General features: G+C 32.0%; 1 pseudogene; it reads right to left on the bottom strand.

Moving 5' to 3' along the window:
• Positions 1–4042: 4042 nt before the first annotated feature.
• On the bottom strand, positions 4043–11787 carry LOC107892685 (uncharacterized; annotated as a pseudogene).
• Between the last annotated feature and the right edge of the window lie 9015 nt (positions 11788–20802).

Consider the following 20802-nt stretch of genomic DNA (forward strand, 5'->3'; position numbering starts at 1 on the left):
CTTGTTTGTTATACAGTCTGGCCACACAATCATATGTGACTTTTAGATGAAATGTTCAATTTTGGACAACGCTGCCACCATGAGTTACATGACATGGGCACACGACTATGTGACCCCTTGTGTTGCAAAATTTTTCTTCTTGTTGAAAAGTTTTCAGTTTTAGCCATTAGTTATTCTCTGGTCAACTTAAGAGCTTTCGTAAGCTCGTTTGAGACTTGGTTTTGATTGTAATTCGTATGATATATGAAATTGTGACTTATTTTATTGTTTAATGAAATTTTAAAGTTTGAATCTGTCACAATAACTATAGTGACATTTTGTAGCTCGAGTCTGATGATCGAAATGAGTAAGGGGTGTTACATATATAATCGATTATATTTATTTAATTTGATATCTTTTAATTAACTAGTTTTAGTTATAACATGTGTTGCACGTGAATACATCATGCAATTATATTTTATTATTTAGTGAAATATTTTTATTTTTTTATAATTTTATAAATTTTAATAAATGTAAAAGAATAATTCTATCTTGAAATTTTATTTAAATATCTTAAAGATTTAATTCCAATAAATAAAATTTATTTTGTGAATTGAGATTAGAATGTGATGATAATAGATAAAATAACTATGATTTTAATATATTAAAATTATCAAATTAACTATTAATTTTTAAATTTAATGTTAAAACATAATTTTAATTTTTTATGTTTTAAGTTTAAAAACAAATTTTTAAAATTTTATATTTAGAAATTTTTTTCTATTTAAAATCATATATTATTAATTAAACATAAATTCAAATTGTATTCAATATAATCAAATTAAACTTTATGAATCGTGTTCAAAATTAACTTATCTAATTGGGAAGAGATTATCATAATATATTGTCCAATTTTATAATAGTTTATTTTCGTAAGTAAAATAACAATTGAGATTAATCATCTGATTGTATTATAAAAATAATATGAAATAAATTAAAGAAAACATTTAACAAACTTCAACTTCATAAAAATAATTAAATAAAAACATATTTAAAAAATAAAAAAATTTAATCGTTTTTTTAATATTCCCTTATTTTTAGATATCATTAACTTATCAATGCTAATAATCTTTTTCATTTCTGGGGTGGTTTTTATAGAAATAAAAATAGCTAATAAATATTGGATTCGACTAAAACGCAATGCAAGTTTATGGTGCAAAATGTAGAATCAAAACTGCAAATAGATGCTATCAGTATAACCTTTCATTTACATGGATATAAAAACAGAGTTGAGAAAACATCACCTATCATTCATCCTAAAAGTGATTTTGAACTTGCCACTGAAATGTTCCATCTTCAACCTTTAAACTTCATTTATACTTGTGGACTTGCTTGAATAATGCAAATATTTTTTAGATTCTATTGCTTGAAAATGATTAAATGATGAATGTTATTTATAATGATAAATATTAATTTTAATTGATATATAATTGTAACACTAATTAAATGAAACTTAATTTAAAATAATATCTATTAATTAATTAATATACTCAATTGTGTAGTCTACACGAATAAAAATTGTATTATATAAATAAAAAATATTACTGATATGATATTTATAATGGTAAATTGACATATGACTCTAACACTAATTAAATGATAATTAATTTAGAATAATATCTAATAGTAATTAATAAATATCTAATAATACCCAATTTATAAGGTAAATCTTAATGATGTATAATTGTAACACTAATTTATAATCACAAGTATTAATTTTAATTCATATAAATTATAACATTAATTAAATGATAATTAATTTAAAATAATTAATTAATTAATTAAAATTATCAATTCTATAGTACAAATGAATAAAATTATATCATTAAAAATAATTTTTTTACTGTCAATTCAGTAATATAATGAACAGTAAAATATATTATTGTCGATTCGAATTTTATATATATTATAAAATTTTATTTTAATATCTTCTTTTATATTTTACTTTAATATTTTTAATTAAGTTATATATATAATATTTATTACTTAAATGTAATTTAACTTATCAGTCATAATTAATTTTAATTGATTAAATTTCTCCATATTTTACACAGTCTTTATTTCTTTTTGTTGGTGTAGGCATAATGGACACTCACCCAATGGATAGTTTCTTTTTACACACTGCCATATATGACAGTTTACCTTTTTCTTAATTCAAAAATATTTTTTTTTTAAAACTGAATTAAACTGCTTAAGACAGTTGGTGGCATGACACAAAAATAAAAAGGGTTAATTTTTTGAAGTTTGTGATAACCTTTTTAGATAATATCATTTTCAAGGTTTGAGTCTAAATGCATTAGAAAGAAAAGAAAAGAGAAAAGACAGTCTTTTTCTCTAAAGTAGGTGAAAGTATAAAATTCAATAATGTTGTGGGTGTGTGAATAGTTTTCGTTTGTAATTTCGTTTCAAAGTAGTATATTGAATCATAATTTTATAACGATTCGATATATTTTCTTAATTTTCTTTAATTTTATCATATATTCATATAAATTAATATTGGTATTGAAGCCAGTTTTTTAGTTGGATTTGTGAAGTTACCTTTTCATCCGTGTCCATATCTGCGAATTTTTTTGTGGCAAGGCTTTTTCTAAAGGCAACTTATCCTTCTAATGCTAACAATGGCGACTAGCATTATACAAGACCACAACTTTAATTTTTTTGTTTTAATGGTCACTGCCATTATTTTTCTACAATGTTCAAGTGTGTTATAAATATAAAACATCTTTTTCTTTCCACTTGTATATATATATGCATGCATGTTGGACCTATGATTTTTTTTTGTTAAACATATGATATATTATGGTATAAGTATTGGATTTGATATATAATATATATGTTGCTATGTAATTGAATTATAGTATTGGGCATGTAAGTCACTCTATCTATGTCACAATGAAGTGGTCTCGAATTTAAATATACTATTCGGATAATAAGTACAATGAATCAATTAAAATACATTTTAATTGTAGAAATATAATATTTTTAAAATATTCATTGTTTTGTTATTTTTATTTGTTATTGATGAATATGGTGATACATATCTATACTCCAAAAACGGTTACAGGACGGAAGCGAATTTAAAATGTGTAACAAGTCTTATTGGTAACTTAATTATTTTTCGGGTGGATCCTAAAGATGATATTATCTATGTCATGAAAGTGAATAGCAAAATCCAAGAGTTGCTTTGGGCGGGTAGCTTAATAATGAGAGACGGCCATGTTAAAATTCTAAGGCAACGTTTGGTTCGCTGTAATTGAATATAGCTATAATGGAATAGAGCTGTAATAGTAATTCAATTGTTTGGTTGAATGGATTCTTGTGTTTGGTTGAATGAAATGATGTTGTAATAGCATAACGAAAAAAACTAAAATGACTAGAATACGCTTAGCAGAATTTTTTTTAGGTAGATGATTATTGTTATTGTTATTAAATTTTAATAAGATTATTAATATAAATAATAAATAATTTAATCATATTTTAACATAATTATTATTAAATATAATTTAATAAAAAAATATATTTTAATAAAATTCTTAATATAATTATTCTTATTTGAATTTACTAAAATCATAATATATAATACTATAAAAATAATATATAATCTACTTTATTATATCTGTGCCATGTTCATGTATTTTGTATGTCATCATTGTGTTTAAGGTCATTTAATTATATAAATTTTTGATACATTAATAATTAATAATTCATATTATATAGATTTTGAAGTATTCGTATATTCTTGTCATGTTTGAGTTATTTATTTGCGTATGAGTATGATGTATCATTTCATCTCTAATATTGCTGGTTCTAAGGGGAAACTCTCCAGACCATAATTAGGTAGTTTCAAAACATTGAACAGTTGTTTGCAGATGGCACCATCCTGAGTTACATCTAGACAAAATCATACATATATAGACAGAAGAATTTGCACTAAAATATCCCAAATGGGTGCACTGTGAAGCTTTAAAGTCCTTTTATCTGCAGCAATAGTAATTCATTATCATCTACAAACTTGATTGCTAAAATTATAATAAAAAATTAGAACAAAAATTCCATTAACAAAAAAGATTAAATTTGTGAAGCACTTGTTCACCAGCCCCGACAATGGCGAGAAGACTTGAACTATACAGCATTTCAACAATAATAAAAGCTCCAACAGCTATGGAATAAATAACAAATTTTAAGACTAGATGGAAGCTCCAATATGGTCTTTACGCTCTGCTCACAGACTTGGTCAGTTTCATCCTAATTTGAGTTGTTAGCTCCATTATAGCAGATACAATGTCCCCATCTGCAGCCTTGAGTGCCTTCACAGCCTTTGATCTCGACACTCCTGCTTGTGTCATCACCAACTCAATGTCTTTTGGCTCGACTCCAGTCTCATCCACTTCCTCATCGTCCTGGGCCATAGTCGATGGCTTAGGTTGGGAGATTACAAGGTTGAGATCCGGAGCCTTAAACTACTCAGCAGCTTGAGTCTGCAGTTGTGAGCTCAAGTCCTCAATCTTAGCCTCTCCAAACACTATATATGTATTCGATGCAGGGCTCTTGAAGACATCTGGATTTGAGATGACGAATAAGATCAGAATTCAATGGAAAAATGGGTTATCATGATAAGCAATAATGCACAATGACAGGAGGGTATCGAGTGGTTAACAATACAAAAAGGGGACTTACATTCTTGCCCTTCTTGATCGTGACCCGGCTAAACCCAGAATCGATTTCATCCCAAGCTTCAGCATCGCTTTTTGACTCTTCTTTTCACTTCTGCTTTGCTTTGACCGACCAGTTCCATCTACGTCATGAAGGCTTGAGACAGAACACACAATGTAAAAGATGAACATCTTAACAGAAAAAAACAAGAAAAATTCCCAACCGTCATTCAATGACAATCCTTATCATTCCCTGAATGTGGAATTCTAAATGCATGATCAATAGGGCTTGATTCGTATTAATTTGGTAAAAGGTACACATATTTTAGCATGATATAAATCTCTATAACAGCTTAAAACATTTAGCAGAATAGTAAAACTTGCAAAACATAGAATATGCTAAGAACATAAAACAGAAATTTAATAAATGAATCTAACTTCATTTTCTTAATACCCATTTAAAACCCTGTAAATATATGTCCAACAATCAGATGCATGCCATATCCAAAACTTAAATCCAGGTCTTAACATAGGATAAATATGATATGGTATTTAAATCCACCAAAACCCCTAGGCATGCAGGTTTCTTGATTTTGATTCATAGCAGTGGCACTAATATCAATAAATAAGATCAAAATCGAATCAATCCAAGTAAAAGATCATATAGAACTTGATGCCTTGATCTGAAGGTTGGGCATGATTCAAGATTCAAGATTCAAGAAATTTAAAATTAAATACTCAAACCTATATTGCTTGAGATCTTTTTCTTTTTAAGTATTCGTATCTGGTACATGGATATAGCAATATGAATTTCAAGGACCTCCAAATACAAAGACAAACTTGAAAGAATCTAACCATGCCCAGAGACAGAACAACAACACAAAAGATGAATCTCTTAACAGAAAAAGTCCCAACCCTCCCGAATATGAAACTCTAAACACAGTGATATGAAGAATACCATATTTTAGCAAGATATAAATCTCCACTATCACTTAAAACATCTTAAAGAATGGTACAGAGAGAAACGAAAGTTGCAATGCATGGAATACATTAACATAAAACATTGAGTTCATAGATGAATCCAACACGCATGTTGGACACATATCCGAGTTGAATAAAAATATGAAGATAAACCCTCTAAAAACCCTCTAAATATATGAAAAAAGAATACCATGTCATACATACACTGTTTCCAACATCTACACTCCAGTTCATGTAACATAGTACGAATATAAAAAGGTATCTAAATCCATCAAGAACCCTAGACTTGAAGGTTCCCGGATTTTGATTCATAGCAGTAGCACCGATATCAATAACAAAGCTTAAAAAAGAGTCTAAACAAAGATCAAAATCGATCGAATTCAAGACAAAAACACTAGAAGCTTGATTCGAAGCTCAGGCATAATTCAAGATTCAGGAAACATATATAATTAACCAAAAACGATAGCACTACTGAAATCAATTCGACCCTAAATCTAAAATATTAACAAATGAATAAGAAATTAAATGAAAACGAATATTTACCTTCAGCGTCATCTTTATCCTTGTCATCGTCATCATCGTCGTCGTCATCGTTGTCGTCGTCATCTTCAACTACAGGTTGTTCGGGTTGCTCAGACTGTGAATCGAAAATAATAAAAACAAATACCCAAACTTGAGTAACAGAAAAGTAAAATAATGAAAAATACGAGAGAGCCAATTCATTTTAAGTCACAGAAACCCTAGAAAATAAAAGGTCTAACAGAAGCAGTAGCAGCAGTCGCCGTGCAGAATGCTGAAGACCAAGCCGAATGCTGAAGGCGAACAGAAACAGTAGCAGCAGATGCGGAAATAAGAAGGAAATAAGGAAACTAAGATGAAGGGAAATAAGAAGGAAAAAAGGGAAACGCAGAGATGGAAAGGAAAGGAGAAGATGAAGCTGAGGGCAAAAAATGAAAATTGGGAAAAAAATTACTCCCGTGGAATGGAATATCTATTCAGCGGTGAAGAAAGGAATGCCTATTCAACATTTTCCCGTAATAGAGCCTGGAATGGATTCGGGCTGTAATACCATTACAGTCAACCAAACTATTGGTTTGGTGGTAGGCCCACCGAATTGGGGGAATGCATTCCTAAAGATGATATTATCTATGTCATGAAAGTGAATGGCAAAATCCAAGAGTTGCTTTGGGCGGGTAGCTTAATAATGAGAGACGGCCATGTTAAAATTCTAAGTCTAAGAGAGACATTGTTAACCATATATTAAAAGAGCCTCTTGGACGAAATCAAGTTCTCCGATGAGAACTAGATATATGCTACCCTGATTCATCTCTTTGTAAAAAGTTGTGTACAAGGCGGGTTGCGATTTCCACCACGAGCTCCACCACTCGTAGAAGGAATCACAACATGCTTGTTACTCTATGTGGATTGCTATGTTAGATATCAAGCTATCATAAGATTTTATGGCATTCATCTTGGTTCTGAGAAAAGTGATTGATGATTCTCAAGAAATTTATTATGATGATGATGAAATCAAGTATGTGGTGCTCGATGACTAGTTTTTTTGGGTGTTTATTTATATTTGCATTTTCTTTTCACTACCAATATGTTAAAAATGTATCGGAGTTTTTTATGTAAATATATAATGCACTATGTTATTCTTTTTCTTTTTGTCGTTTGTGCATTATATTTTCAATATTACAAATAGTTTGATATTTATTACAATTAAATAAATTAGTCACAATTAACATATTTGTATTGAATTTGATTGTTAAATTTAGTTTATTGTTGGTTCTGTATAATATGATAATTATCACTATTTTTTCTTTATTGTGATAATAAAATAAATGGAAATTAAGTATGCTAGGTGTTAATGTGTGCGTGTCTTTGACCACATCACGGCGAGTGAACGTCGAGTACAGAATCAACACAAAAATATCAGAAATTAAAGTGGTTTGACTGCAAGTATGACAGATCAGTTGTAATATTTGTGTGTTATAACGGAACACTAAGCATTCCGAGGATCAGACCCAAGAGAGATCAAGCGGTAAGGTGATTAACAATGACAATGCATGCAACTAAGAAGTCTAGCTAGCTAATGATTAAGTATTATATTACGGCAAAATCGTCACCAAAGATTAATTATGCTAAATTACACATAGGAGGACTAAATTGAATAATAGACAAAAGTGTACAAATATCAATTCAATGGGCTAAAGTGGTCAGTTGATGTCCATATTGCTAGTCAATTCTTGGATTAGGGATCTAAATTGCTCAAACTCCTAATTGGTTCAATTTTACCTTTCGATCACCATTTTACTTAATTAAAAGATTTACTCTTGTTTATCTTTCAACCACACTAAACTAAATCGGGACAATCAAATTGGTTTGCAATAGGTTCTCCTCTCGGTCTCACCTATTCTCGGTTTGGAGTCTATCTGATTTAGTCATTGACCCAAAAACTAACCATGCAACATTTTAATCAACCAACCACCATAAGATTTAGTGCATATTCATCATCAACATACAAATATCAGTCAAGTTCATGCTTAAATGATTCATTAAAGAAAATATAAAAAGGCAATGTTGAGAAAATCTTAATGACTCTTGATGGAGTCTTTGCTCGAGATGATAGCAACACTAATGGTGATAAAAGCACAACCAAAGTTGAGATTTTTACACTTTTGAAAGATCTCAAAGATAAAATCTATTGGATACTAAAGAAATTAAAGTAACAAGAGAAAGTTTTGTATCTAATTGAAAGAAAGTGAAAGCTACAGTAAAAATGAAAAACTACCAACTACTAACTAACTAAGCTAAGAAAGGAAAAATTGAAAACTTAAAAATGGTGAAAGAATAAAAGAGAGAGCTAAAATGATGATAAAGATGGCTATTTTATATTTGGCATCAAGTATGTCTTTAATACAACCAAGTTTACAACCCTAAAATTTGACAAAAAAAAGACCTTGAAGTACATGAGTTGACATGAGTTGGTGTTGCACACAAAATTGCCCATGCAGTATTTTTCACCCTGTTAGGCTTCAATGTCGCGATACTCAAGCTTTGGTGTCGCAACATCTTCGACAATAGGCACAATCTTGGCTTGGGGGTTCTTAATGTCGCAACACAGACTAGTTGGTGTCTCGACATCTTTAGTAGTGGCCATGGGCTCATTCACTTCAACCATCAACTTAGAATCGCGACCTCAAAGACTTGGAGTCGAGACACTGGGGCTCAGTGTCGCTACACAAAACACCTAGTGTTACAATATCTTTGGCAAACTGCTCAAGGTTGGTTTTTCGTTGAAGTTTTGCTCTCCTGATGTGATGGAGGGTCAATGTCACGACATTATGGCATTAGTGTCGTGACACCCATATTAGTTGATGTTTTTCCTCGAGGTTTGGCCTTAGTCGTTTCCCTACACTCACTCAAATAACCCATTAGAATCCCAATGGCATAGTTTTTCCAATTTGGGTCTCAAAAAGATCAAAATGTAAGAAAAACTACCATTAACAGGAGATACTAAAAATCAATAAAAAGCAACAAAAAGACTTGTAAATTGCTAAAGAATAAGCTTATCAAGTGTTCGAGAAAGCCTAATTTAACTTATCAAATTATGGCAAATTAGTCTTCATGTAGAACATATTCTGAAATAACATCTACTTCATAAAATATTGTTGTTGAGCTTAACAAATGTGAAAATCTTAATGAGGATTTGAGATTTGGAGTATGAAAATCCAATATGTTCTAGAGGAACAATAGGTTCATGAAGTTTTAAATAATGCCCTAGAAGAGCTTGAAGAGGGAAATACGACCCAAAATAGAAGGGACCAATAGACTTATGATGCTTGGAAAAAGAAAAATCCCATAGTTTGCATAACATTATTAAATGGTATGTAAAATGACATCATGCGTGAGTTTAGAAATCATGAGATTGCAAAAGAGATGTGGATTGCTCATAAGGTGGAATTTGATGGCACTTCGATCATTAAACTCAGATATCTCACAATCAAGTTTGATACTTACAAGAAACAACCCAACCATAACATGAGACATCATGCAAGAGAAACGTTAAACATGATAAGTGAGATGAAAGATGCAGATCACACTTTGTCTGATGAACAACAAGTTCAGGCACTTATTCATTCATCAACTCATAGTTGCGAGTATATGAAAGGTCACCTTACCCAAAATGAGAAAATCAAGACTCTAGATGATGCTTTTTGACATCTTCAACTAGAAGAAGATTGTATCTAGGCAACTAAGCCCAATACTGATGCATATATGGTAGGAATAAGTTCTAATGCAGCTTCGAGTTTCAAAAAGTGCAAACCATATGGTGAGTATAATAGAGCCAAAGTTCAACTCCCCAGGCAATTCCTTCTAAAACCCCAGGATTTTTCTTTTTACTAGAGAAAAACTAAATTTAATCCTAAAAAGAAAAAAAAATTTAAAAAGATAAAACGAGTGATCAAATGAAAATCTATTAAAGTTAGATGACGAAAATAAGTGTACAATAACATTGAACTAATGGTCGCTAACCAAAATAAAAACTTATTAAAGTTGGGTGACTAATATGAAAATAATGTCAACGACAATGCCTAATTTACAATTTTTTATTTTTAGTGCCCAAAATGAAAACTTATGAAAATTTGGTGACTGTGTAGTTTACTGGATAAAAAATATAATTAATAAATTAAAAATAATAAAAATTTCATCTTTATTTTTCTGAGAAAATGTCATCAACTCATTTAACCTTTTTTATCAACTAATAACTATTTATAACAACACATTAAATAATCGTTTTAAGGAGAAAATATTTATTCAAATTCAAATGCTAATTAGATTGGGAAGGGATAGAGTATATTATTATTTGATTATGAGATAATATTATGATAATATATTAAATTTAATAGTTATTAAAAATAGCCTTTATGTAACACCCGATTTCCAAGTAATTGGAAAATTTGAAATTGTTGGAGGACTAAATTGAAAGAGGCTGCAAGTTGACGACCTATATTGGAAGAAATAGGAAAGCTAGAAATTCGATTGGACATGGTTGAGAACCAAATCTGGTTCGATTAGAATGGAACTAGTCGGTTCATTAGTGGGAGACATAATAATTAGTTATTAACGGTTCTCATGAGATCGGTAATAGCGTGGGAAGGGTTATAAATAGTTGGGAGATGACTCCCAGGGATGATTTTCTTCCTGAACTTGTTTCATCTTCTCTTCTTCGTCTTCTTCAGTGGCTTGAATAAGGAATAGCCAGAGAAGGTTCTGCATGGAGCAGACTTCATGAGGATGGAGATGGAAAAGTAAGAAAACCAGCAAGCTGGTAAGATTCTTAGCTCTTATGTGTGCGTAAAGGTTAAAAAAATGAAGTTATGGATTTCAAAACCATTTTAAGGGTTATGCATGTTTATGGAAAATGAGTTTAAGCTGAGAATATTGAGTATAACCCATGATTTTGATTGTAATGCTTAGCTGCAAGGAGAATGGAAGCTCTAGCATTCGAGAAAGTGAAGTTGTAGAAACGATAAGTTTCAGGTGAGTTCCAGACTCCAAATTTGCTATTATGGTCTACTGTGTTTAAGTATACCATGTTTGTATAAGCAAAAAATATGATGATATGAGCATGCATTGTATGACCGTGGGAAAACCTTAAAGGAATAGATGAAGTTAGTATGGTAATGAGGAGTGACCCTATTGGATATTGCCCTGAGTGAAGCTCCGAGCCTTACGGAGGAAACACTGCAGTGTTCGAGCATCAATCTTAGGTGGTGTAAAGGAGGTAATGAGAGAAGGATTCGAGAAATAAAAACTATGGAAAGGTATTTACCGCGAAGGTGGTATCGACTGATCCTTCGGGGCGACACCGTGACAACGGTATATGGTGTAAGACATAGATGAAAGATGCTATGACAGTCTGGTATGAGGTACATAGCATAAGACCATGGATGAAAGACACCATGACAGTATGGTACACGGTAAAGGTATATGGTGTAAGACCATGGATGAAAGACGCCATGAAGGCACGGTACAAGGCAGAAGGTAAACAGTGTATGCTATACAGCTTGATTGCAGCTACAAAAGCATATTTGGAGTCAAACTCCATTCCAACCTTTAAATGACCTAAATTTGTTGATGAAGTCGTATTCCCTAATCTTCTATGAGGGAGGTCTGGGAATTCTATACCTCATTCAGCAACAAGATCGAGAGTTCACATGCGAGGTGGGAGTTCGTACATCGTGAAACCCAATTCATTCCATTGAGTAATGTCTGAAGCTTCACTGTCAGATCCACCATCTTCTGGTTCAGTAGGAATGGGATCTGGTTTTGAAATTACTACAATTTCTGTACCATCGGGGCTCACCTCCTCTATTGGGTTATTATATGTTTTTCATCCTCTTCGACTTGTAACACCCCTAACTCGTCTCTGTTGCCAGACTAGGGTTACAAAGTATTACCACACAAAACAGAACATTTAACTTCACCACAAAAACAATTATGCGAATTAAAAGCTAACATTTAATAATTTAATTTAATTATTGCAAAACTATACTTAAGGGCCTTAAAACTAGCCTATAGGGCCCTAAAAATAGCTTGGGAACATTCAAGGATCAATTCGAAATAAAACAAAAGAAAATTGGAAAAACTTGAAAATTTTAGAAACAAGGGTCACACGGCTATGTAACATAGCCCACTCTGTGTGGACATTCAAAGTAGGGACACACGACCACGTCCCAACTTGTGTGTTTGCTCATGTGAGGATTCGAAATAGGGCCACATGGTCATGTCGTAGGTTGTGCGCCAAACCATGTCTATATTCAATGTTGGGTTACATGGTTATGTCCTAGGCCGTATGCCAGACCGTGTTACATACTGACTTGAGACACATGACCGTGTCTCAGACTGTGTGAAACCTACACTTAAAAAAATAATGACAAACGACCATTTGGGGTGACCGTGTGTGACACACAGCCGTGTGACAGCCCGTGTCCTAGGTCGTCTACTGCATAAGTTGCCCCTAGAACAAGCTAAATCAAACCCTAAACTTGCACACCATTACACATGCATTCATATGCCCAAAATTCCTACAAATACACTCCAAAATATACCAAATCAACCATCTTATAAACCTAACCAATACGCCATTAAAAGGCACCATACTTTATGCCAAAATGAATCAAAACCAAACTCCTAACCAACACCAAAGTAAATGGTACTTAGATTCATCAAAAGCAATATATAATAATCTAACTAATACCATTCAACCATATCATCAACAATCACTTTTAAGAATCTAAAATTCTAACTCAATTATCACCTAAAACATACATAATGGAACTAATCAATATTCCATCTCTTTTAATTCACATTTAAACAACTTATAATATATACATACATCATCATAAACATCAACCAAAATACCGCAAGCATTTACAATAAAACCATTTGATCATGTACCAAGACAAATATACATGTAACCAAAAGTCACCAATTCAACTACCATACTTAAATGACATGGATAATTTAAACAAAAAGGTCGTAATACATGCCATTCATAACCAACTACAAAATAACCTAAACATCTACCGAGAAAAAGAATGGATAGTGTGAATGCCTTGACTTGACCTTCTGACCAACCAAGCTTTTCGTGATCTACAAGGATAAATACAAATAATGTGAGCATGTATTGCATAGTAAGTTCGAATAAATGAACACATAAATCACAAATAGAATCACTTTACATAACACATATATTATTTGAATAACCTTTTCAATCCATAACATTTTCAATATTTAACCTTCCATAACATTTTCAATATTTAACCTTCTTATTGATATACTTTTCAACGAAAAACTTTTCATCGATAGCCTTTTCATTGATAACCATTTCATAGATAACCTTTTCATCAATTCGGGAATGCCATGGTATCTTTCAACCATGGTCTTTTCCTTTTCTCAATTCAAGAAAATCCAAACACCGTTTCATAAATAAGTATTTAAAGAATATCAATTTACATCATAATTTCCAAATGAAAAATTTTAAATAAAAAAACGAACTTACCTCGACAAAAATGTTTGTAAAAACGAAGCCAACTACTAATCCGACACTTTAGCTTTTCCTCGGTTTAAATATGATTGATTCTTATTTTGATCTAAATAGTAATTTAACTCAATTAAACAATTCAAATAAATTAAAACAATTAATTCCAACCTATAATTCATTTTAATGTTAAATTACAAAATTACCCTTAGCATTTTAACTGTTGTGCAATTTAGTCCCTAAACTCGAAACTTGCAACTTCACCATTTTTAACTAAAAACCATGTTAGCCAATTTTCATAAGGTTCACAAACAACCCATATTTTCAACCATTTCACAAAATTATTAATGACTTTTACTATTTTCTCAAATAATTCATTAAACACAAAATTATCAAAAATCACTTAAAAAATGAGATTAATAATCTATCGATTAAATTCAAAAACACTATAAATTCATTCATGAAAAGTCCCTAAACATTTAACAACTTTACAAATTGACCCCTGGGCTAGCTAGTTTAAGCTAATACGAGCTCAAAAACATAAAAATCACTAAAAACGAGACAAAACTACATACCATGCAATAAAAACAAGCTTGGCCGAACCTAGTTCTTCCCTTGGCTGTGGTTTTCATGGTTTCAAACAAGAAAAAGAAAGGAGGAAGATGATGATACAATTTGTCATATTTTACTTAATTTCTAATTTACATAATTAGAAAATTAATCCTTTTAAATTATCAAAATAACACCAAAAATCATGCCATACTCATCCACTAACTAATGGTATGGTATAGTTATCCAGTAAGCCCATTAGTTTAAGGTTCCATAACTATTTAATACTTTTAGCTAATAAACATAAACTTTTGTAACTTTTACGATTTAAGCCTTTTTACTTAATAACCTATTTAAACCCTAAAATTTATTAACAAAAATTTGATACGACCCTAATACACACTCGTAAACATTAAATAAATAATAAAATACTAACTCGCTCGTTGAAATCATGGTCCCGAAACCACTATTTTTGACACAATTGAAAATGGGTTGGTACAACTCGCTCTCCTAAAAGAATTTTCGTCCCTGAAAATTTTACCAGAGAATAGGTTTGGGTATTGCACTTTCAAAGCTTATTCCGGTTCCCAGATAGCTTCCTCAACCCCGTGATGATGCCAAAGAACTTTAACCAAAGCTATACATTTATTTCTTAATTCTTTGACTTCCCGAGCCAAAATTCTATCTAGTTCCTCGCTATATGACATATTAGGTTGAATTTCCACTTCGACAAGTGAAATCATGTGTGTGGGATCAGATCTGTAACGTTGCAACATCGATACATGGAAAACATTATGAACTTTCTCTAACTCTGACGGTAAAGCTAAACGATAAGCTACGGGCCCAATTCTCTCAAGAATCTCATACGGCCTTATAAAACGTAGACTAAGTTTCCTGTAACAACCCATTTTTCAGTGGTGTCGAAAAGAGTGGTTTCAAGACCACTAAATCCAACGAGTAAGTTCGTAAATATTATTATTTAATATTTACGAGTCAAATATGGTTTTTAAAAAGGTTTTGATTTGATAAATTATGATTTATAATCTATTTATTAAGTTCAAGTGGTAAGACCCTAAGGTCAAGTGGTTTTAGAAAATGAGGTATCACGACCTCGTTTCTATAAATCGAGCTGTAAATATTTTTATAAGTATTTATGGAGTTTCATTAAGGTGGTATTAAAGTTTCATTAAAAATTTTAACATTTTGATAATTAATTAATTAAAAAGGACTAAATTGTAAAATATGTAAAATTTGATCACTATTTGATTTGAGTGATTAAATGGTTAATTGAATAAAGGAAAAGGGACTTAAATGGTAATTAAACCATGGTCAAAGTTTCTGAGTGGTGGTTTCATGATGGAATCCACTAGCTTTTGGATAATTTGTTCTTTTAGTCCTAATTAGTTTAGGATTAAATTGTAAACAATCTCGTATCACTTTAACTTTTTCTTCGATTTCACGTATCAAATCAGTTCCAAAAATCTTCTTCTCACTCAATTCAGTTCAGTTTAATGGAGTTATACATTTTCAAACATACAAAGCTTCGTATGGTACCATTTTAATACTTGACTGGTAACTGTTATTATACGTAAATTCAACCAACGAAAGAAATTTTTCCCAGCTACTTTCAAATTCCAAAATACAACAACGAAGCATATCTTCAAGTATCTGAATCACTCGCTCAGACTGACCATTTCTCTGTGGATGAAATACGGTACTAAAATGTAATATGGTGCCCAAAGCTTCGTGCTATTCACTCAAAAATCTAGAAGTAAATCGTGGATCCCGATCATAAATAATAGACAACGACACCCTATATAGTTTGACAATCTCAACAACATATAGTTCTGCCAACTTCTCAAGTGAATAATCCGTACGTACAAGAATGAAATGCGCAGATTTAGTTAGGCGATCAATAACAACCCAAATGACATCTTTCTTTCTCAGAGATAGGGGTAATCTGTACACGAAATCCAAAGTAACTTGTTCCCACTTCCATTCCGGAATCATAATAGGCTGAAGTAATTCTAAAGGTACTTGATGTTTGACTTTAACTTGTTGACAAACCAAACATTTCAATACAAATTTTTAAATCTCACGTTTCATACTTGGCCATTAGTACATTTGTTTCAAATCACCGTACATTTTGTTACTACCAAGATGGATTGAGTAATTGCTTCTGTGAGCTTCTAGCAAGATCTTCTGTTTACCTTCAGAATTTTTTGGAATGCATAATCTGTTTAGAAAGTACAAGTTATCATCTATGCCAATGCAAAAGTATGAATCTAATGTTTTTTCAATCTGTTCTCGTTTAGTAATCAACTCTGTATCATTTTTCTGAGCTTCACAAATCTATTGCAGAAACATCGGTTTAGCTTTTAATTCAGCTAAAATAGAACTATCATTAACAAGCGTCAACTGAGTATTCAAAGTTCTTAAAGCAAATAATAAATTTCGACTCAAAACGTCCGCAATAATATTAACTTTCCTTATGTGGTAGTCAATAAGCAGATCATAATCTTTTAACAGCTCCAACCATCTACGCTGCCTCAAATTCAATGCTTTTTGAGACATCAAATACTGTAAACTTTTGTGATCCGTGAAAATGTGGCATTTTTCTCCGTATAAATAGTGTCGCAAAATTTTTAGAGATAACACAATAGCTGAAAGTTCCAAATCATGAGTTAGGTAGTTTCTCTCATGTGGTTTCAATTGACTGGAAACATAAGCCATGACTTTTCCTTGCTGCATCAAAACACATCCCAAACCATTAAGTGAAGCACCGCTATGAATCACAAATTCTTTGTCAGACTCTGGCTGAATCAACACAGAGGCTTCGGCTAACTTCATTTTTAACTGATCAAAGTTCTACTGACATTTATCGAACCAAACAAATTTTATATCTTTCTAAAGTAGCTTTATCAATGGTGAAGCAATCATCGAGAACCCTTCTAAAAATCGTCAGTAATACCAGGCCAATCCCAAAAAACTTCTAATTTTAGTGACATTTTTCAAAGGCTTCGAGTCTAAAATAGCTGATTTTTTTGCTTGGATCCACTCTAATGCCATCAACTGATACCACGTGACCCAAAAATTCGACTTCTCAAAGCTAAAACTTACATTTATTGAATTTTGCAAATAATTGTTTCTTGCGCAAAGTCTGCAATATTATTCTCAAAGCTGGGCATGCTCGACTGCATTTTGAGAATCTAAAATATAAGGTAGATACGCGTCGTAACCTTTTCGGACACAGTTTTTAGCTGACAAAGCCGAAATAATATTGGTGGTATTGTTAGATATATCTGATTCAACCCTAACTATTTCACCATTCTAACATTTCAAAATAATTTGTTTCCTTCTACAATTCACAACAGCATCATGCAAAGTCAATCAATCCATGCCAAGAATCACATCAAATTCATTGAACGATAACAACATCAAATCAGCCGAAAAGTTGTAATCCCAAATTTTTAGGGAAAAATTTCTACAGACTTAGTCAACTAACACATACTGACCTAAAAAATTAGTTACTTTGACTACAAATTTAGTTAATTCTACTAGTATTGTATTATCCGTTACTAATGCAGTGCATATATACGAACGTATTGATCTTGGGTCAATCAAAGCATAAATAGTAACACCGAAAGGAGAAAATGTTCCTACAATCACATCAGGTGCAGAAGCATCTTCCCGAGCTCAAATCGCATAAGCCCTAACCGGTGCTCGTGCCTCAGATCGAACTGCAGTATCTTTAGTGCCACTATGACTAGCTCCCACATTTCCACTACTCTTCAATGGCCTACCTTTAGAAGGTTTATTCCCTGAACGAATATTTTGAGCTTCATCTCTATCGGATAAGTCTAGGAAATTACGAAGAAAGTGATCGAACGAGCCACATTTAAAGCATGACCCTTCCTTTGCATGACACTCTCTAAATGTTTTTTACCACAATGCTGACAATCTAGCTTATTTACGTTACGAACACTACCAACACTAGCTGCTAGGGTTAGCTGTGGTCTCAAGCTAGCTTGCTTTCCTTGATCTCTCCTAGAAAATCTAGATGAAACTGAAGTATGGATGTAAAATTCTTTTATCTTTTTTGAAGGAAAGGAGAATGACTTTCACAGTTTTCTTTTACTCGAGTTTTGAGCTTTCGGTTCTACCTTTTTCTTCGATTTGCTAAAATCTTCGGCTTTCTATGCTTTGTCTACTAACACAACAAATTCTTTCAACTCTAGAATCCCAACAAGCAACTGGATATCTTCATTTAAGCCTTCTTCAAATCAGGTACACATAACTACCTCTAATGGAATTCATTCACTAGCATACTTACTGAGTCTGACAAACTACCTATCATATTCAACTATCGTTCCATTACCTTGCTTCAATTCAAGAAACTCTTTCAGCTTCTTATCAATAGGAGGCTTTTTTACACGTGTCTGTTCCGTACTTTGCAGAACAAGGGGAATTGGTTGAGGTATAGGAGTAGGCGGAGGTCATTGAACCAACGGATTGGTTCGTATAAAGTCGGTAAACCATTCTAACATCATACCAAAGAAAGCTTCACGTGTCTCACTTTGTGACAACTTATAAAAAATTAGTGTAGTGGTAAAATGCCGTAACAACCTATTTTACTATTACACTTTATTGAAATGGTAGTGTAGTGGTAAAATTATTTAAAAAAATTCAACAACATTTCTACTTATTTTACGAAAAAACCCTATAAAAATTAGATTTCACATGGTTTATGATAGTTCCAAGGATACTAGAAGCATGCCAAAATCATCCATCCTAAATCTAACCAATATGCCACAATTGGTAGCTCAACACATTTTTAACGTTGCAAAATAATCACATTCATTTATCAATATGCATGCTTACATCGTTACAAAAGGGATAACTAAAAAAAAGACCATAAACCATCTAGGTACATGCTAAGAACAAAAAGAAACAAACCACCAACATTGAGAGTCTGGGATTGCCGTTGGATGTTGAACTGACAATCTGACAAAAGAGTACCTCACATGTACACATAACAGAAATTGGATTCATTTACTGGATAACAAATTAGAAATATTCTTATGACCTGAAACCAAGTTATATTGCAGAATAATCAATAAATTCACATTCCATTTAATACCATTCATCAAACTCATTTATAATCTCTATTTCTATTCCATCTCTTTATTTTCCTCATTAACGTAACTCAACTTTAGCCATGTATATGGTTCCAATTAACACTCTAAATTTGGCACCAGGTGCCCAACAGATAAATCTGTATTAATGAATTACGCCTAGCGCTAACCGATAAAATCAATAATGAGTGTGCCTAGCACTGGTTGGTATAACCAACAATAAATGTGCCCTGCTCTAGTCGGTAGGACCGAAAAATATGTGTGCCCAGCACTAGTCGGTATAACCAAAAATAAATGCGCCCTGCGCTGGTTGGTAAAATAAATAAATATGTATGCCCAGCACTGGTCGATATAATTGACAATAAATGTGCCCTGCGCTGGTCGGTTAAACCGAAAAATATGTGTGCCCAGCACTGGTCGATATAACCGAAAATAAGTGCGCCCTACGCTGATTAGTAAAACCAACAAATATGTGTGCCCAGCACTGGTTGATCTAACCGACAATAAATGCGCCCTGCGTTGGTCTGTACAACCGAAAAGTATGTGCGAAATCATTTCCAACTAACATTTTAATTTTATTTGACCATAACACCAAATATTGCACAATAATTAAAATATAGAAACACCAACCGCGATCACCAAGCTATTCGTCGTCGATCTTGTCTTTTTCTTCTTCCTTTAAGGTTCCCGGTTGACGTCAGCTATAGATTAAACAAATAGAACACGTTAACTATACACAACCTTTGTATATTATTCAATCAAATCCCTAAAAATTGGGACCAACATAGCTTTCAAACTTAACCCAAAAATCTATCAAATCAACCCCTAACACTTTAAGTTTACAACAATTGTAACATCCTCAATATCTAATAGTACCGAAAAATATTACATGGGTTAGGTAACTTATAGAATTGGAATTCTAAAAACGTAAAAATTACAAGAAACAGACTAATTAAAGCATACCAATTGAAGCTTGAACTTTTGAAAACCCTAACGATTTCTCCCAAGCATCGATGGTCTAAGGGTAAAGAAACAATTTGTTTCTATTTTACCCACCCCACTAACTAAACCTTTTTTATTTTATTTTGTAAAGTTTATTTTCATTTTCCTTTTTAATTGGTCACACGTATATATATAATATATATGCTAAACGGCTAAACAATTTAATTTAGTGGTTAAATTGTCACTTTAGTCCATTTATTAACTTCTAATTATAATCCTTTTATAAATTGCACTTTTACCTCTTATGTAATTTAGTCTCTGCACTTAAATTAAGCACTAAGTACACGAAATTACCTAACCAAAATTTAATCTACCTAAAAACTTAACGCCGTAAACATTTATAAATATTATTTATGAGACCGGTTTACGGAAATAAGGTCCCCAAACCTCAAAT

The sequence above is a fragment of the Gossypium hirsutum genome, chromosome D09, assembly GCF_007990345.1.
Source record: "Gossypium hirsutum isolate 1008001.06 chromosome D09, Gossypium_hirsutum_v2.1, whole genome shotgun sequence".
Lineage (NCBI taxonomy): Eukaryota > Viridiplantae > Streptophyta > Magnoliopsida > Malvales > Malvaceae > Gossypium > Gossypium hirsutum.